Source organism: Pelodiscus sinensis, chromosome 17 (assembly GCF_049634645.1).
Source record: "Pelodiscus sinensis isolate JC-2024 chromosome 17, ASM4963464v1, whole genome shotgun sequence".
Taxonomy (NCBI): domain Eukaryota; kingdom Metazoa; phylum Chordata; order Testudines; family Trionychidae; genus Pelodiscus; species Pelodiscus sinensis.
The window spans coordinates 22,375,004-22,391,983 of NC_134727.1; the positions used below are offsets into that span (position 1 = coordinate 22,375,004).

The 16,980-nt window shown below is 42.8% G+C and overlaps 1 long non-coding RNA gene across 1 annotated transcript; it reads right to left on the reverse strand.

The window, feature by feature from the left end:
* Nucleotides 1-912: 912 nt before the first annotated feature.
* On the reverse strand, nucleotides 913-16,743 carry LOC142818668 (uncharacterized). Its single transcript, XR_012896251.1, has 3 exons — nucleotides 16,637-16,743; nucleotides 2,317-2,402; nucleotides 913-1,051 (listed from the first exon to the last, which is right to left on the reverse strand). It is a non-coding gene; the product is annotated as an uncharacterized LOC142818668 (long non-coding RNA).
* Between the last annotated feature and the right edge of the window lie 237 nt (nucleotides 16,744-16,980).

Here is a 16,980-nt window from a genome sequence, read left to right on the forward strand (position 1 = left end):
GCATGTGAAACAGGGTAACTGTACAGTTAGGTACTATTAGCTATGTTCTTGCACTGTTACCTGATTTGCATGTGTAATTGCAGTAAATTACTATTTTTAGAAAGTTATTTTTGAAAAGTGTTAATCTGAGTCAAAGACAACAACCTCATTTTATTTATCATATAGGTTTGCTGAAAAGTTTCAGCTTCTTTGAAGAATATTTATCCTGTGACTTGCATGGCTGAGATGTGATTACTAATTCAGTGTCATGTCTAAGATATGCACTATATGAATGAGAATGTTTCATTTTCCCATCCAGAAGGTCTTATAAAAGTCAATAGGGATTAAGTTTAATAGTTCTGTAGAATATAATCTAAAACCTATATAGTGTAATAGGAAATGAGATTTTTCCTTTATTTTGAACCTTCCTCTGGAAGTCTATAGCAGTAGAATAATCTTTTTTCATATGATATTTGAAAAGCAATGGTCTGGGATGCTTTGGGGTAGGTGGTGGATCCCCTTTTGCCACCACTGTCAGCATAAATGGGGCAGTTGCCTGTGATGTGTCACATGTTTTGTACTTCATCATAATCACAGTTTGGTGCTTTATTGATTTTTCTATTTGTGGAGGAGTTAACCACAACTTTCCTGTGTAACCCAGAGGCTCTGAGACCACTGATTGTTGTCAGTGAGATTGAACCTGTGGCTTTATGGGCTAAAGCCATGCACCTCTGCTGCATAACTTAAAAGTTAACGGGTTCTTAGCTTAGGCTGTAGAGCAGACTTCACTCTCCCTTTCTTGATGGTCTCAGTGTCTCTGGGTTATATGTGCAGTGTCTGAATGCAGCTGAGTATAGCCCACTGCTGATGAAGAAGACAGAATCCTCGGACTGTTAGGTCCAAGAAATGGATAAGATTTAACACAGACAGAATATTTAACACAAAAATATATCATATTTAACTTTCCCTTAAATGATTAGTATTAAATCCCACTGCAACACAGGAAGTACTGTAACAAGCATCATTACTGTGTAAAATATTCCAGGTCTTGATTTAGTATCAAGTAGTAATCCTGCAAAACAAAAATAATTCTGCTCCGTGAGTAGTCCAGTGTTTAAGTTCAATACATTAATTATAAAGCTTTCTCCTTTGGAATCCTCATAATAATATATCTGCCTTGGGTAGACAGCAGTCTACTAATATTTCATTTATTGTACTTGCTCACTTGGGAGTCTCATAACTTTTTCTTATAACTCAAATTCATAAAGAGGAGCTCTTTTTTCCTTCAGACTCAGGTATCATACTCAGCAGATACACTACAAATAGCAAGTGGACGCTTGAAGCGAGAAGAGTATCAGAATTGGGTAGTATCCCTTTCAATAGTTTGAGGCATCAAGTGGATCTTATTTTGTCTTTGTTTCAGAAGGGCCCAGAAACCTGCCAGGGAAGTAGTGTGTATATGTAGCTAGGACTTGCATATTGTATTTATTTAATACACAGGGGGTTATTTGAAACCAAAAGGTACATCTATACGGCAATGTTATTTCAGAATAACTGACATTATTCTAAAACAGCATTGTCTGCATCTACACTACAAGCGGTTATTTTGACAAAATGTCAAAATAATGTAATTAAAGCTGGAGGACTTCTTACTCTGACTCCAGTAACCCTCATTTTACAAGGAGTAAGGGAAATCAGGGGAAGAATGTTCTTCCTCAGACTTCCTGCTGGGTAGACAGCGCCAAAAGCCAAAATAAACTTTCAACTTAAGCTACACAATTGATGTAGCTTATTTTGGCTTTAACCCAAGACTTGCCCCCAGTGTTCCTATGTGGTTCCTTCATGTTATATCTGTGTGAAGAGCAAATACACAATACCATTGTTACAGCACTTTGTATTTTTGCCTGCGATGGAAGAGAAATTTTCTGAAGATAGTGTGTATTATATCCCTGGTTTTACATGTCTGAGTGCAGCTTGCTATGCAAATTGGTGAGGTACACAAGAGTATGTGGGTCCTCTGCACCCAGGTGAATTATGTCAGTTCAAGCACCTCCCATAACTCCAGGGGATCCTTTAACAAGTTCAAGAGCTTCATGAGCACTTTTGCAAAAAAAGATACTCTCATGAAGAGCTCATGATTCTAACCTATTGTGTTCACTTACACAATCAGAGTCAATGAGAATAGCGTATATTTAGTACATCTGGAATACAAGTCCTTGAGGTCTATCCAGAACAGTAAATTTCCTTCTGACTTTGAGCTATGCTTCAGACTGCACATGTCATCCAGCTAATTCATTAACATCTTCTACATGTTCTGATTAAGTGGTTTTTACTTACCAGTCATCTGTTTCTGGTATGAAAACACTGACATGGCTTCTATCTTCTCCATTCAAAGGCATCTCTTTTGCTCAAGAGTGAGGTACCTTATGGAGGCAAGAATGTGGGGGAAGCTTTTGTTGTACTATGACCTTGTATGGAATCAAACCTGTAACAACCTCTAGATCTAAAATTGCGAGCCAGTCCTATCTGAGCTAAAATTCCCAGTGCCACTAACTAGGGCAGTAGAAAGCTAATCAACCTCGGTATATGGGTGTCTCTATTAAAGGGAGACAGCATGTCACATGGGGCCTGTGTAGGTCACACATAGGCGGTAGCTATTGGGCTGTACCATCACTGTGAACAGCGACCTTGCATCTACAAGGCTGTCGGTTTGTTTCTCCTCACAAACACTAATTTCTCTCATACTCAGTTCTCTTCCCCCTCCCCCCATACAATTTTTATTTCCAAGAACCCATGGGAGTCTTTTATTTATAGTGTTCCTTCAAAACCATTTTTTCAGTGTTTTTATGATCCTTAGTAACCATATCAGCTGTGCTATTTTTACCAAGCGTTGCAAAGGTCCTGCATAGCACTGAAAATTTTAACATGCCAACTGCACTACTACATAGCCTCACATTTTGATTGTGTCACTGAGCTTGAGCTCTGGCTGCCCTGTAAGCCATACGGCAGCATGTCAGGTGCTTTTCAGATTGGCAAAAAGCCTCAGACCTCTTTCCCACTTGCTAGGTCCTATATCAGGAAATGCATCCTTCATGAGCTTTGTTCTTCTCTGCTGCTAAGCAATATGTCCGAAACTTCTACAGAATCACCTCTGATCTGTCCTTTTCAGCTTCTTCCTTCTACTGTACTAGAAAACGTGATTAAAACACCAGTGCTTTGTAACCCATCATGATAAGTAAGAGAGTGACTTTCCCTTTGCAGACCCTCTGATTGCCCTGGTCTTTGCACTAAACAGCATACAGCTAATCATTCACTGTCCCCACCATCTTCTTGGGAAGTCTCCTTTTTTCTTTGGTCCCACCCCCCACACACCTGGCTCCAGTCCCAGATTCTGCTACCCCATAACCTTGGCTCCTTGTCCCCATCTAGGCTATGTCTACACCACAGAGGAAAGTCAGAAAAAGATAGGCAAATTGCAAGCCACAATTTGCTTATCTTTTTCTGCTTTTCTTCCGAAAGAGGCTTTCGAAATTTGGCATGTCTACACAGCACCAAATTTCGGAAAAACCTCCCCTTTTGGCACATTGCTTATTCCTTGTAAAATGAGATTTACAGAGATGGTGAAAGAACCTGTCTGTTTTTTAAAAAAAATCAGAAAAGCAGATGCGTTCCAAGGTCACGGCAGTGCTTTTCCGGGATACATCTGGTATCCTGGAAAAGTGCTGCAGTCTAGACATAGCCCTACTCCCTCCCATTCTACTCCATTCCATGCTGCCTCCACTCTAGCTCTTGTCCCCTTTGCATTCAAATCAGACGGCTTCCTCATCTAGTCTACTACTACTACTACACTACCATGCTGAGGGTGAGCATTGAGGGCACAGGAGAGATAATCTCTCTGCTTTTAGTTCAGATGCCTGATCCCAGACCCTGGCACACACTACACTACAGCATCCCAGAGCAGAGGTTCTAAGTAAAACTGCTCAGCCCCAGATTGCAACATGCCTCATGCAAATGAAATCTTCAGGGAATTTAACTGCTAAAATTTGAGACTAAACATGTGGAAACAGGTTTTTTTTTTTTTTAAAGTCTTACAACTTTGCCAAATTTGCCTTCCCTGTTAATGTCCACACAAAAGGTGCCAAATGTCAAAGGTGCATTGGAGCCTTTCAGAGAGCATTTGCTAGAGGTTTTTTTTTTGGGGGGGGGGGGGTGTTAAGATAAGCAATATACTGTAATGTGTTTTCCCCTAGTCTTGTTCTCTGAAACTGCAGAATTATTTTGTGAGAAATTAAAAAAAAATCAAAAACTCCACACAAATAAAACATTGCACTGAATCAGGCACTGAGCATGGAGAAATTTCCACTTCAGTGGTTAAAGTTTAGCAAAATTGTATGAAACTGAAAAGAGGGTCTTATAATGAAAAGTACAGGGCCACTACCAGCCCTTCCAATAAATAATATATATATAAAAAGTGTTAGGAGTTTGGTGCATATTTTGAATATATTTCCAGACCTTTTGGGGATTTCTCCATCACTAACATAATCAAGTACTGGGGACTTTCACATCCACAGAAGCTGATTTCCCAAGGCAGATGCTGGCATACAGACCCTGGAACTAGAATTGTCTCTGTTACAGAGATGAGATTTCAGCCAGAAATACATTGCTTCTATTCTTTATTTAAAAAAAAAAAATAGAAACTAGTTGTATATTAACCCAAATTACTGCTTCTGATTGCTAAAGTTGCTTACTTAGAAGAGAGCTTTAAATGAACTACTGGGAAGAAGTGATCAACTCTAGCAGTGTATTGGATTTATTACCTAAATTCACCATTTCCACAATGACAAATACTTTCCTGAAAGCTGTTTCTCTCATCTGAAGCTCCAGCATGCTTCTTTACCTATCAGAGCAAAATCTACTTTTCTAAATGCAGAAATTAACCAGTCTATTAGCAGATAATAAATAATACCTTGTATACCTGATAAACACTCAGGGCAAATAACCATTAAGAATGAACTAGTAAAAAGGGTATGATAAAGTGGGACTGAATCTGTATAAAGCAGGATTAATTGCATTGAATGTGAAACTGATGTCTGATGAAAATCAATCCCAGTACATTTTGTAAATTAAAAGGGTGTTTTTTAATTTTGTAGCTTTATCGAACTCAGTGTGTCAAAATTTCCATATACTCTAGCATACACCATGACTGTTATAGTCCTTCATACTAAATAAGGAAATATTTTGTGGGCACAGAAATGGAATACAAAATGTAAGTGCTCGTTTGCTTTATCTTTGCATTATAAGCTCTTCCTAAGCTTGGAAGCTTTGTTTCTTTAAAGACGAGAAAAAGGGAAGTTTTCAGACATTTTTTCCCCCAAGCTTCTATAGCTCTGAGATTACAACACAGTATGTCACTTCAATTTCAGATGAAATGCATTGATTGATAGGCAGGATTTCAGGATAAAACTGCTGCATGAATTAGGAGGGGCTAGATGTACCTTTCTCAATGTAATTATCTAGCCACCATGAGCCTAATAGGAGTATTTCAGTCTTTAACGTATTTCTCCTCACAACACTGCTGTGAAATATGGAAATTCTAAAGTCTCCATTTCACAAATGGGGAACTGAGGCACAGAGAGACTAAGGCTCTGATTACACTGCCACTTTTGTAAGTATAACTTCTGTGGCTCAGGGAAAAACCACCCTCCTGAGCGACACATGTTATGCTGATGTAAGAGCACTTCTCCTGCCAACATAGCCCCAGCTGCTTGTTTTTGTTGGTTTAATTATGTTGGTGGGAGAGTGTAGATAGGCTATAGAGATGCTTATGCCATAAGTAGTTACACTGTGGGCTTTGATAAATTATTAAGTGATGAAATACATTGTCAGAAAAGAGTGCATTTCAGGTGACATCTTTTAGTAACTGAATTCATTGTGAAAGTACCTTTATAAAGAGAAAAGATTCACAATGTATATCAGAGTCCTGAAGCCTTAAAGACCCATCTGGTGTTTCCAGCCCTGCAGGATGGATTCTACAGGACAGCACTGAATTCCTCTGGAGCTCCCAGAGGACAGGTGGTATGGGAAGTCTCTAGGAATGTCTAATCTTGTTGGCAGTGACTTTGCAGCCATACAATTCAGTGTAAACCCTTTCCTGCCAAGCACCATAAGATGGGTATTCCACCATGCAATAAGGCTGAGATTTTCAAAGGAGCCACCAGGAGTTAGGTGCCCGTATCTGGTTGAAATTCAGTGGGGTTCGGTGCGATTTTTGGGGACACGGATCTCACTGGCTTCCAATGGGTCTTGTACCCTTAAATCCCTTAGTTCCCTAGAAAGGCCCTGCCTAAATTCTAATCCACTTTTGTCAGATATTGCAATTGAAATGATTAAAATTAAAAATGAAACTAGGCAATGAACATCACTATACCAATGATCATCCTCCTCTCCTTCACTTCTCCTTGTTACTAGCGTCCTTTCAACAAAGGCCATTAAAGGCAAAGAAACTGCCCATGTTTGTACTCCTATCTGGGCTTGCTTTTTGACCTGGCACTTCCATGTAGTCAAAGTTCCGTTTAATGCAGCAAGGAAAATGGCGTAAGCTAGTGGAGAAGTCAGGCAGGAAGCTAATCTGCTGATGTGGGGGTTGGGCAGGGGATGTAGCCTTAGGTTCATAGGCACCAAAGGGATGCCTTCAAGCAATAAAGCTGTCACCATAGCACTTGGAATTAAATTATTAATAAATTATGCTCGTCAGCTTATTTTCTGATAAGGTTTACCTTGCCTGCCCTTTCAATCCCTAAGGCAATTCTCGAGTCTGAATCTTTGATTTCCTGGGAAATCATCATTTCCCCAGGAAGCATTCAGCTCCCCACAGGAGCTTGCCCCCAGAACATCCTCCTCTGCTGTAAACCATAGTGACAACCCTAGAAACTAGTGCACCAGCATACCAAATCTGCGGACCATAGTGCCTTATGGTTGCATATTCTGAAAAGGCACTTGAGAGCAATGAGACAGAGGGTGCTTCTCCAGTACACAAACCATAAAGACCATTTGTACATATGGGAAGCTCCGTGGAAATGGAATGGTACAAATTATGCAGAAAACATGACAATACCAAGTTGAAAAAATAACCAAGGTGGGAGAACACCATATCATACTATAAGCGGTTTACACTACGAGTTTCTTGGCAAAAAATATACTAACAAGGGACTCATTTGCATCAGTCACAATCTCATTTGCATATTTTCTAGGGATCCGTGTTTTTGCAAAAACCTCTTTTTCCACAAGATTGGAATACATAAGGATTTTGCAGAAAAAAGGGGGTTTTGCGCAAAAAGAAAATGGACACAGCTTGTTTTAGCGCAAAAACCTCAGCGCAAAAATGGATCTGCAGAAAATATGTAAATGAGATTGCAACTCATGCAAATGAGTCCCTCATTAGCATATTTTTTGCCGAGAAAACTCGTCGTATAGACATAGTCCTAGTGAAAAAGGTTTTGTGTTGACAGTTACACTAGCAGCAATGATAAATCAGTAGAGGCAGACTTCCCTATTGCAGATGTACAGATGACACGGTGCTTAGTTCAGAGGGTTTTGAGCTAAGCGAGGATGAGGGGAAAGAGCTGCTGAAGAAAAACATACCTGCCATATCTGATCTAACAGGGAAATAAAGGACTGAAAAGCCCATGGTATAATGCCAGAATTGACCATGCCTGACCCAGAAGCAGAGCATGTTGTTAGCATGAAAGACCAGATTAGTCCTGGCTCTGGGTATGTTAAATAAATTAAAAGACTTTGATACATATCCCTTGTGTAACTTCATAGGTGCTGATCACATTAAAGCTGTGGCAGAAACACAAAAAAGGAGAGGGGCAAAGACAGGAAAGGGCCATGAAAACATCCTCCCCTAAAATGTGCAACAAAGCTGGCCTGGCATGAGAGAAATAAGTGGACACTGAACTAGTCAAAGCGAGTACAGTGGCCCTGTATATTTAGGCATTGTTCTTTCTTCCACCAGTTTGCCTACTGAAGTTCTCACTTTGGGGGGGGGGGGGGGGAAATTTGACAAAAGTGTTCATTGAAATGATAAATATTGATGAATAAAGAGGAAAAATCATAAATGTTCTCCATTTTATTATTAATGTATACTTTCATGCTCAATTTTATAGCAGTTTCTCCCTTCAATTTTCATTCATGGTGTGCATTTGCTGAAAGGTGCCTTTAACTTCAGTAGGTGTAGAAGTCACTCAGCACTTTGCAGGAGGTGGCTGAATCATGGCAGAACCCACTAGGCATAATCCACGTGGCTATGTCTACACTACAGAGCTTTTTTCGGAAAAATCAGCTATTTTTCCAAAAAAACTTCACTTACATCCACACTGCAATTGAGGTCTTAAAAAAATTGAAAGAAAAGAGGGGTTTTTCCGACACTGGTAAACCTCTTTCTACAAGGAAGAAGCCTTTTTCCCCAAAGAGCTCTTTCAGAAAAAGGTGTGGGGACGGGGAAGAGGGAGTTTTCGAATGAAGAGGAAAAAGCACAGGTGCCCTGGTGGCCACTCCGCCCATAGTAATCACAGCTTAAATGTGAGAGAGCATCCATTCAGTATGGATGCTATCTTCCAAAAAAGCAGATCGCTTTTTCGATGCGCTTTGGCCGCGTGGATGCTCTTTCAAAGTTTTTTCAGAAGATCTCTTCTGGAAAAACTTCTGAAAGAAGCCTGCAGTCTAGATGTAGCCCCAGTATGGTTCACTGTCCCACGTAGCGGCACTTAGACCATTTACAGCCAGAGATAAGAACAAGGGAGCTCTACAGCCTAAGCTAAGTGCCAGCTGGATTTATAGCACAAGCTATAGCACAAGCATAGCAGGCATCAGAAGCTTCTACACTAAGCTCTAGAAGTCCTAGGTTCAAATCTGTGCAGTGATGGTTACATAGACACTGATGCTACATTAAATTCTGATGAACATTTTTAACCTGAAAAATGAAGCTGTTTTTAATGCTGATTTATTACAAAGCTCACTTATGCAAATGAGTTAGCAATGAAAGTGATAGATTCTTTGCATGTTTGGAAGATTAGTGTCAATGTACGATAACACATAAATAGCACAAAGTGAGTGAAAAAAGGAAATAAATGCTAAGACTGAGAATTTAGGAAATTGAAGCTTTGTGTTAGAAAAATAGACTGAAGACTCTTCTTCATAAAATACAGATGAAAGAAGGTGAAATTTTGGGACTAAAGAAAATATTTTGGAAGTCATGTCTGATCCTATGAGGTGTAGTAAAAGTCCAGTGGGGGGGGGGAGAGCCCCTTATGTCCCATTGAAACAAGTGGGACACTTGACACCTGTTAAGTCTTTGTCCAGTGTCTGTAAAAACTTGTTACCTACTTCACAGGTAATATGCTATACGGGTGAAATGCACCCTTCCAGAGAGGCCCTTTGTAATGCATGGTAACCCAGTGTAGCTCTGTGTCTCCCTCTAGGGATTAGACCGCATACAGCATTTTCATGGTCCACCGCTGACTTCAAGCAAGTGGACCTAGTCGGTCAATTTACATAGTATCAGATTAAAAAACCTTTATACATCATCATCCTTTGTGTAACTCTAGCCCTATTTTGGTCCTGATGCTACTCCCATAAAATTCAAAGGAGTTTAGTTACTAATGACTATGAAGGCAGGCGTTGTAGCTTTTGCTTCCTTTCTGTTTACCTCAGAGCTTAAGTGGAACATAGAATCTTGACCAAGCTCTCTGGATGAGGCAACTTCACCCGAAATAAATAGCTGGTATACAATGGATTAGCAAAGAAATTCAAGCAAGCTTAGTGAAAGTGACATGACCAACAAAAGCAATGTATGCCAAAGGCAAATTGGTGATGGTTCTAAAACTATCAGTACAACATGAATTTACTAGTACATTACAGTGTTGTTGTTGTTAGCAGTTCCTGAAAGAGTAGGATAAAACAGTAAATAGAATGTTAACAATTTCTTTCTGCACTACCCCTCTTAGATATGTTTCAGAAATTATTTGTTTTTTACAAACCTTGTTTTCATTACCTTTTTATTAAACAAGCCACTAAATATTTAGCTATTTTTCCTGCTTGCTTAATCCCCATGTTTTCATATAGATAAATCTTGTATAATTAGCTGTAGCCTTGGCAAATCGTAATGCCTGACGGGAATGAAATGAAGCATTGCTCTCAGCCGAGAGAAAGTTAAACAGCAGCAAAACACCAGCTTCATGCTTTGTACCATCATTTATAGAGAGTTGAAAAATTAGACCAAGTTCTGGTTATAAAAAGACGCCGTGTCTTTCTTCCTGGCTTTAGGGCCCAATCCAAATTCTATTCAAATCAATGAGAATCCTTACCTTGACTTCAATGTGCTTTGGACCAGGCTCTTTATTTGCAGCTGTTCTGGTGAGGGACTGTATCATTATGTGCATATAATGCCTCATCCAATGGGGCCCTGACCTTGGGTGGGGGTCTCTTGGCAATATTGTAACACCAGCAAAAGATTATATGAACCGTTACCGTTCCCAGTGAACATGTTTCTCTATAATAAAATATTAAAGACCAAAATTAACAAAATATTAAAGTTGCATAGCTAAGGCTCCAACAAGTAACAGTTCTCATTCCATTGCCTTGTCCATCATTAGACTTTAATGATCACCACATTAGTCAGGGGGATGAGAAGCCACGTAAGGAAGAAACAAGTGACTGGCCTAGGGAGTTGGTGGGACTAAGGGCCTAATCTTCTAACAGTTCTAGGGTGGATGTGTCCAGCAAAGCAGACAATAGCCCTGCCTGCCTTCTATCAGCAGGCTTTTGATGGAAGAAACACTGTTAATAAGACTAGTTGTCCGGCATGCTTCCTTTAGCACCTGCCAGCCTCCCTCTTTGGGGAGTGAAATAGATCATCCCTGGAGCACAGCTCTATGTCAGGAGAGAAGTAATTGCGCCCTGAATGTTTGTTGACCTTAAGATATATCTATTATGCTATACATCTAACAACTGAAATAGAAAATCCTAAATAACTGGTGACTGGAAGTATCCCTTTTCCTCTAAATAGTCCTCATGGTTCACGTTTCTTTATTTTCCATAAACTGCCTACACTATGACACTGTTTGAACAAGTGCAATTAATTATTTTAAAATAGTTATTGACTAGACAGCTTTCTTATTTAGATTTCAAAGTTTTCATAAGATAGATGTCATTAAGTTCTGGCGTCATACTTACCAGACCACTATACACAAGAGAACAACATCAGTAGTCATGCTGATTTTGTATGCTACTTCCAAACACCACTTGTAGCGTGTCTACTAGAAGGATTAAAAAACAGAATCTTATGTTCACGTCCAACAAAAACTTGGTGCAAAGGAGTATCTCTACACTATTGCTCCAAGAGAGACAGATGCATGTTGTTTGACACTAGATTAGGGAAATATCTGGATCAATGTTACCTTTCTCTGCAAGATTTTGCCACCTTCTTCCCTTGGGTTTCTGTTTGGCCCTTCCCCTTATTGGCACTTCATTGGTTTGAGGCATCTACTTGTGTGAAGGGGAACAACCCAAAAGAGAGAAAGCAGTGGAACTTGGTTTTAAGCTTTTGAGTTACTGTGCTCCAAACATATATTAAAGCACACAGCCATCAAAACAGCCCAATCAGAGTTAAGAGAAACATTTCCACTTCAGAACAGCAAAATTCCAGATTTTTAAAGTAAATTTGCCTTCTGCATCTTAACAACTATGTGAATTGACGAGGATACGTGACCCGTTTTTATATTGTTATCTAGCAAAGAGTGTACAGATGGATTTGGAGTCAAATCTTCTTGATTGCATGGTATCCCCAGGTGGAAGCATGTGTCCCCTTCTGCCCCCAAAACTTGTCATGAACATAAAGGCCTCTGCCTTCAGCCAGCTTTCTGCATCCCAGAACTCATAAGATTTGGTCCCCTTAGAAGAATTGCTATTTTGGTCTTCATATGATCCTTACTTGTGTGGAGTCCATGCTCCCATAAACATTAAAGAAGGTATGCTCTCAAGACCCCTGTGAGGTAGGGAAGTATTATTTCCTTAATAATATGGGATGTGAAAAACCAAGGCACAAAGTGATCACAGGCTTGATTTTTTTCCAAAGTGCTCAGCTCCCCAAACTCCAGTTGATATCAAAGAAGCCTCTGTTAGATCAGCCTAAATTGTCTTGCAGAAGGTCACCGAGTTTACCACAGAGGCAGGAGGTAAATCCAGTGACAGCCATTCCTTCCTCCCTCTCCTTGGTTCAATAGGCAAAATCTCCTACCAAAACCATGGTGCCACATTCTTAGGTCCTTACTCAGTATTTACTCCATACTTACCCATTCAATAACTCCTATTACGTTCAATATCAGGTTGCTTGAGGAAAAGATTGCCCAAGGACGTGGGTATGAGATGGAATATCGACAAGGTTGCATTGCTACAGGAATACGGCACCATCACAGATCAGAAAGAAGCAGCAGCCTCATCCCCATACAAGTAACACAGAAAATCTAGCAGAGAAATGTGAAATGGCTGCAAGTTGAAGCTAAACAAGTTCGGACAGCAAATCAAGTGTACCTTTCTAAAACAGTGAGTAATTAATTGTTGGAACAATTTACCAAGCACCATGGTGGAGGCTCCATCAAAAGCAGTTTTTGAATAAAAAAAATGGAAATATCTGAAATATCTGCTCTAGTAATTATGGTGGGGAAGTTCTATGGACTGTCATATAAGAAGTCAAATTAGATTATCACAAGTGGCTCCTTCTAGTCTTGGACTCTATGAAAAACAAATGCATTGAACCCTATTCCAAATGGGAGTAGTCTGGTACATGATGGTAAGAGTTTGTAGTCTCCAGTCAGAGGGTTTGTGGGACCTGTTCTCCAAATGGAAAGATCTCCCTAAGCCTGAAATCTCTTCTGAGTGCTTGTGTTTTTAGTTCCTTGCCAGCTGACAGGTGTGACAGCTGTCTCCATTCTGGGAAGGGTTAAAAGCATTCTGTGCCTTTGTTTCCACCCCTGCTGATTGAATTGAAAATGAAAAGTTTCAGAAAGATTAATTGCTTGAACAGAAAAGGGACCATACAATTCAACCAGCTGAACAGGGCTGAAGTGACAATAGTTAATTCTGTTATGTTCCATGGAATTGAGTCTCATGTCGGCCACACTTGATGCTATGGCAGGGTGTGGGGGGGAGAGAGACAATATTTTATTAACAAGGTGGCAGGCTAGTGAAATTAAAAGGATGAATAATTTTTCTAAATGCCATTTAGTCCCCTCCCCCTTTTTCTAAATCATGACTGATTAATTAATGATGAGAGATGAAGCTCATTCCTCTTTTCAAGCCCATTTTTAATGAAAACGAACAAAATCCTATTCAGCTGGTTTGATGTGACTTCTGTGGAATTTGCTTAAAGGTTTAGTGAAAACTGAATAAAGACTTCAGGACTTAGCACTGCAGTGCACTGCTATTTCACTTAATGAAGACACTAGCTACTCTGATGGGAGCACTTCTCCCATTGGTAGGTATGCCACCTCCCTCAGGCTACATCTAGACTGCAAGCTTCCTTCGGAAGAAGCTTCTCCAGAAGAGATCTTTTGGAAAAACTTTTTTGGAAAGAGAGCATCTACATAGCAAAAACCCAAGGAAAAAGCGATGTGTTTTTTTGAAAGAGAGCGTCCGCATTGATTGGATGCTATCTTGCATTTCAGTTGTGATTACTGTGGACGGAGTGGCCACTAGGGCACTTGTGCTTTTTCCTGGAGGCCTCTTCTTTCAAAAAAACACCCTGTAATCGTCTCAGGCCATGGGCGGCCTGGCTGCCTCGTTTCAACTAGTCCCACAGCCCCGTTGCAGCAGTGAACAAACAAACAAAAGTCTTTGAGCACAGCCCTGGGATCAGGGCAGGCAGACAAACAGTCAAGTAACCCAAATGGTTCCCGAGCGCAGGCCTTTCTATAGGCTGAGCCGGGGGGAGGTCTCCTTGCTGGTGGAGAGCTGATAGGCACAGTTGGTGTCTCCTTTTAGGGGGAACCTGCCACCTGAGGGAAACGAGTGGCGGGGGGGGCAGGCCCACACACTCCACTGTGTCCCAGCCCAAGGCCCTAAAAGCAGCAGCTCTGGCTGCCACCAAGTCGGCAGGACTCTTGGCACCAACATGCTGGTCTAATCAGTGGGCTAGTGGGGATCTGGACTGCAACCTGCAGCCCAGCTGAACTCCTTGTCCTCAGGCGGCACTAGGTCAGCTCCCCTGGGCTATTTCATGGTTCCCTGGCTCCATGTCTGGCTGGAAAGTTCTGTAGGGGCCAAAGGAGCTGGCAGGATGTCCATAGGTTCTGGAGGTGGCTCAGGTAGAGATCCAGGGGGTCCAGCCCACTCCTCTGGGACCAGTCTCAGTCCTGGGGGACCCAGATAGGCCTTAACAGAGGTCTCTGCAGCCTCTTGTAGTTCCAGGACTCCTGCAAGGGTTGTGGTGGCCGGGAACAGTCCCCTGGTCATGGTAGTGGCCTAGTGGCCAACCCAGTCATCCCACTGGGGTTGGTGGGGTAAGGCTCTCCGTTGCCTCTGGACCATTGACCAAACTTCCTCTCTGCTTGGCCTGCTGGGCTCCAACTAATCTGGGAGCTCCCTCTCTTATATTTCCAGCCCCGCCCTTCTGCTTCCTGTGGTGGGGCTAGGGTGCTCTGGTATCACCCACCAAGGGGTCTTTAGGGGAACTGCCTCCTTACACACCCTCTTCCATGTCCACACACACCTTTTTCCGGAAAAGCTTTACCATTGTAGGACAAACCCCCCTGTTTTCGACTTTCTGTCAAAAGAACACAATAGCAGTGTGGACATACTCTGAGAGGCAGTAGCTATATTGATGGATGAAGTCCTTACATTGACATAATGTGGTGTACACGGAGATTTAGGTCAGGTTAACAGTCTCACTCAAATCCACTTAATGGGGAAATCTCCTTTTTTCTTTGATTACACACTGTTGTCCCTAATATGTAGGTGCCCTGACATCATTTGGAAAGGACAGAGATTTAATTCACAAGTGTCACTAAAGAACAGCCATACAGGTTGGACCTCACTGGTCCTGAACAAGAGGATTTGCCAGACCAGGGAAAGTCCCTCCCCTTCTGGCTGTGCTACTCTGGGCTAGGGCTCCAGTGTACCCCTGCTGCTGCCCCAGCCCCTAAGGTCTCTTTCCAGCCTTGCTGCTGCCTGGGCCAGAGTGCCACGGCCCAGAGCTGTGCAACCAGGACAGAGCTCCATGGCCACCTGGCTCCACGACTGGAGCCATGGCTCTGCGGCCAGGGCAGAGGACAGGGATAGAGTTCCATGGCCCAAGCCAGAGCTCCCGGGCTACCACTGGGGTTGGAGATCCCCAGCTGCTGGAGTCAGATCGTGGCTGGAGCTCCGCAACACACACTGGATTGGACCAGAACTTCCTGGCTGCTGCTGGGATCAGAGCTCCCTAGCGGGACTGGAGGTCCACGGTCATGGCCACGCTAGAATTCCCTGGATGCTGGGACCAGAGAGCTCCACTGGGGTCTGATCTCCCTCCCATACCACCTGTCCACCACCTCTCCCACACACACTATGCTCCCGACTGAGTCACCAGTGCCCTTTATGGTGCTCCTGCCCTGCCGCCAGACCTCCCTCTTCCTGGGCTCAGTGGTCCAGGAACATCCGGACCAGGAAGTCCCAGTTAAAGGAGGTACAATCCAGTAATGTCCATGGCCAGCAAACTAGGAGTTCAAGAATGCATACAACCCTTTTGTGGGTGGGTGCCAGGCCCCTGAAGCTTTTCAGGGGGTGTTCAACCCCACGTGTGTACTAGTTTGGGCAAAGGGGGGTATGCTGTGCCTCCCATTCCAGCTATATCCGTAACTTGTCCCAAGCCATAGGATCTGCAGCTTCAGTCACTAACAATGTCCTCCTTCCACAGGGCAGTTAAGCCTAGCAGCTAGGGTCAATAACAATGCCCTCCTTGCATAGGACAGTGTGGCCCAATGCCCCAAGTCAACAACAGTGTCTTCTTCCTGGAGTGTAGTATGGCCTAGCAGCCAAAGTCACTAGCAACACCCTCTTTACGAAGGACAGTGAGGCCAAGTGGCCATAGTCAATAACAATGCCATCCTTCCATAGATCAGTTTGGTGCAATGCCCAGAGTCAAGAGCCCTGCCCTCTTCACACAGGGCAGTGTGGCCTAGCAGCCAAAGTCCATAACAACACTCCCTTCCCACAGGGCAGCGTGGCCTAGCAGCCAGAGTCATTAGCAATGCCTTTTTTCCACAGGCCAGAGGATCCTAGCAGCCACAGTCACAGAGTCAATAACCACAACCCTTCTTTGCAGGGCAGTCCTGCCTACAGGCCAGAGTCAACAGCACCCTCCTTCCATAGGTCCAACAGCCAACAGCCAAAGTCCAAAACAATGCCTTTCTCCTGAAGGGCAGTGTGGACTAACAGCCAGACTCAATAGCAACAGGGTGTAGATCTCCATATGGGGTTGATAGGGAGGGAGTAGAGGGACCCAAGCCCCAGCCCAGGGCTCTGTCAGCAGTGGAGTGGACCAGCACTAGCTTGACAGGGAATCCCACTGAAACACACCAGTCTTCCAGAGTACAACTCCCCACCCTGGGCCACTTCCTACCAGTCTCTCCAGTGCAGTCCTCCTTGGCTCTTCCCTCTGGACTGGGAGCTCTCCTGCTGTTCTCTGCTGACTGGCCTCCTCATCTTGGTCTGTCTGCAGTTCCTCCTCAGCATCTATAGCAACACAGCCCCAACTGAGTGGCTCCACAGGCCTTTATATCTGGCCTCCAGCTGGAGCATGCCCAGCAGGGCTGTAGGGGTGGGGCCTTCTCAGCCATTTACCAGATTTAACCCTCGCAGATCCAGTACAGGATTGGCCCACCCTCTCACACATCCCAAGAATTCCTCAGCCTTATAATTCCTCCCCGCAATTTTTGAATGCCTGGTGGTAGTGCAAAGAGCATT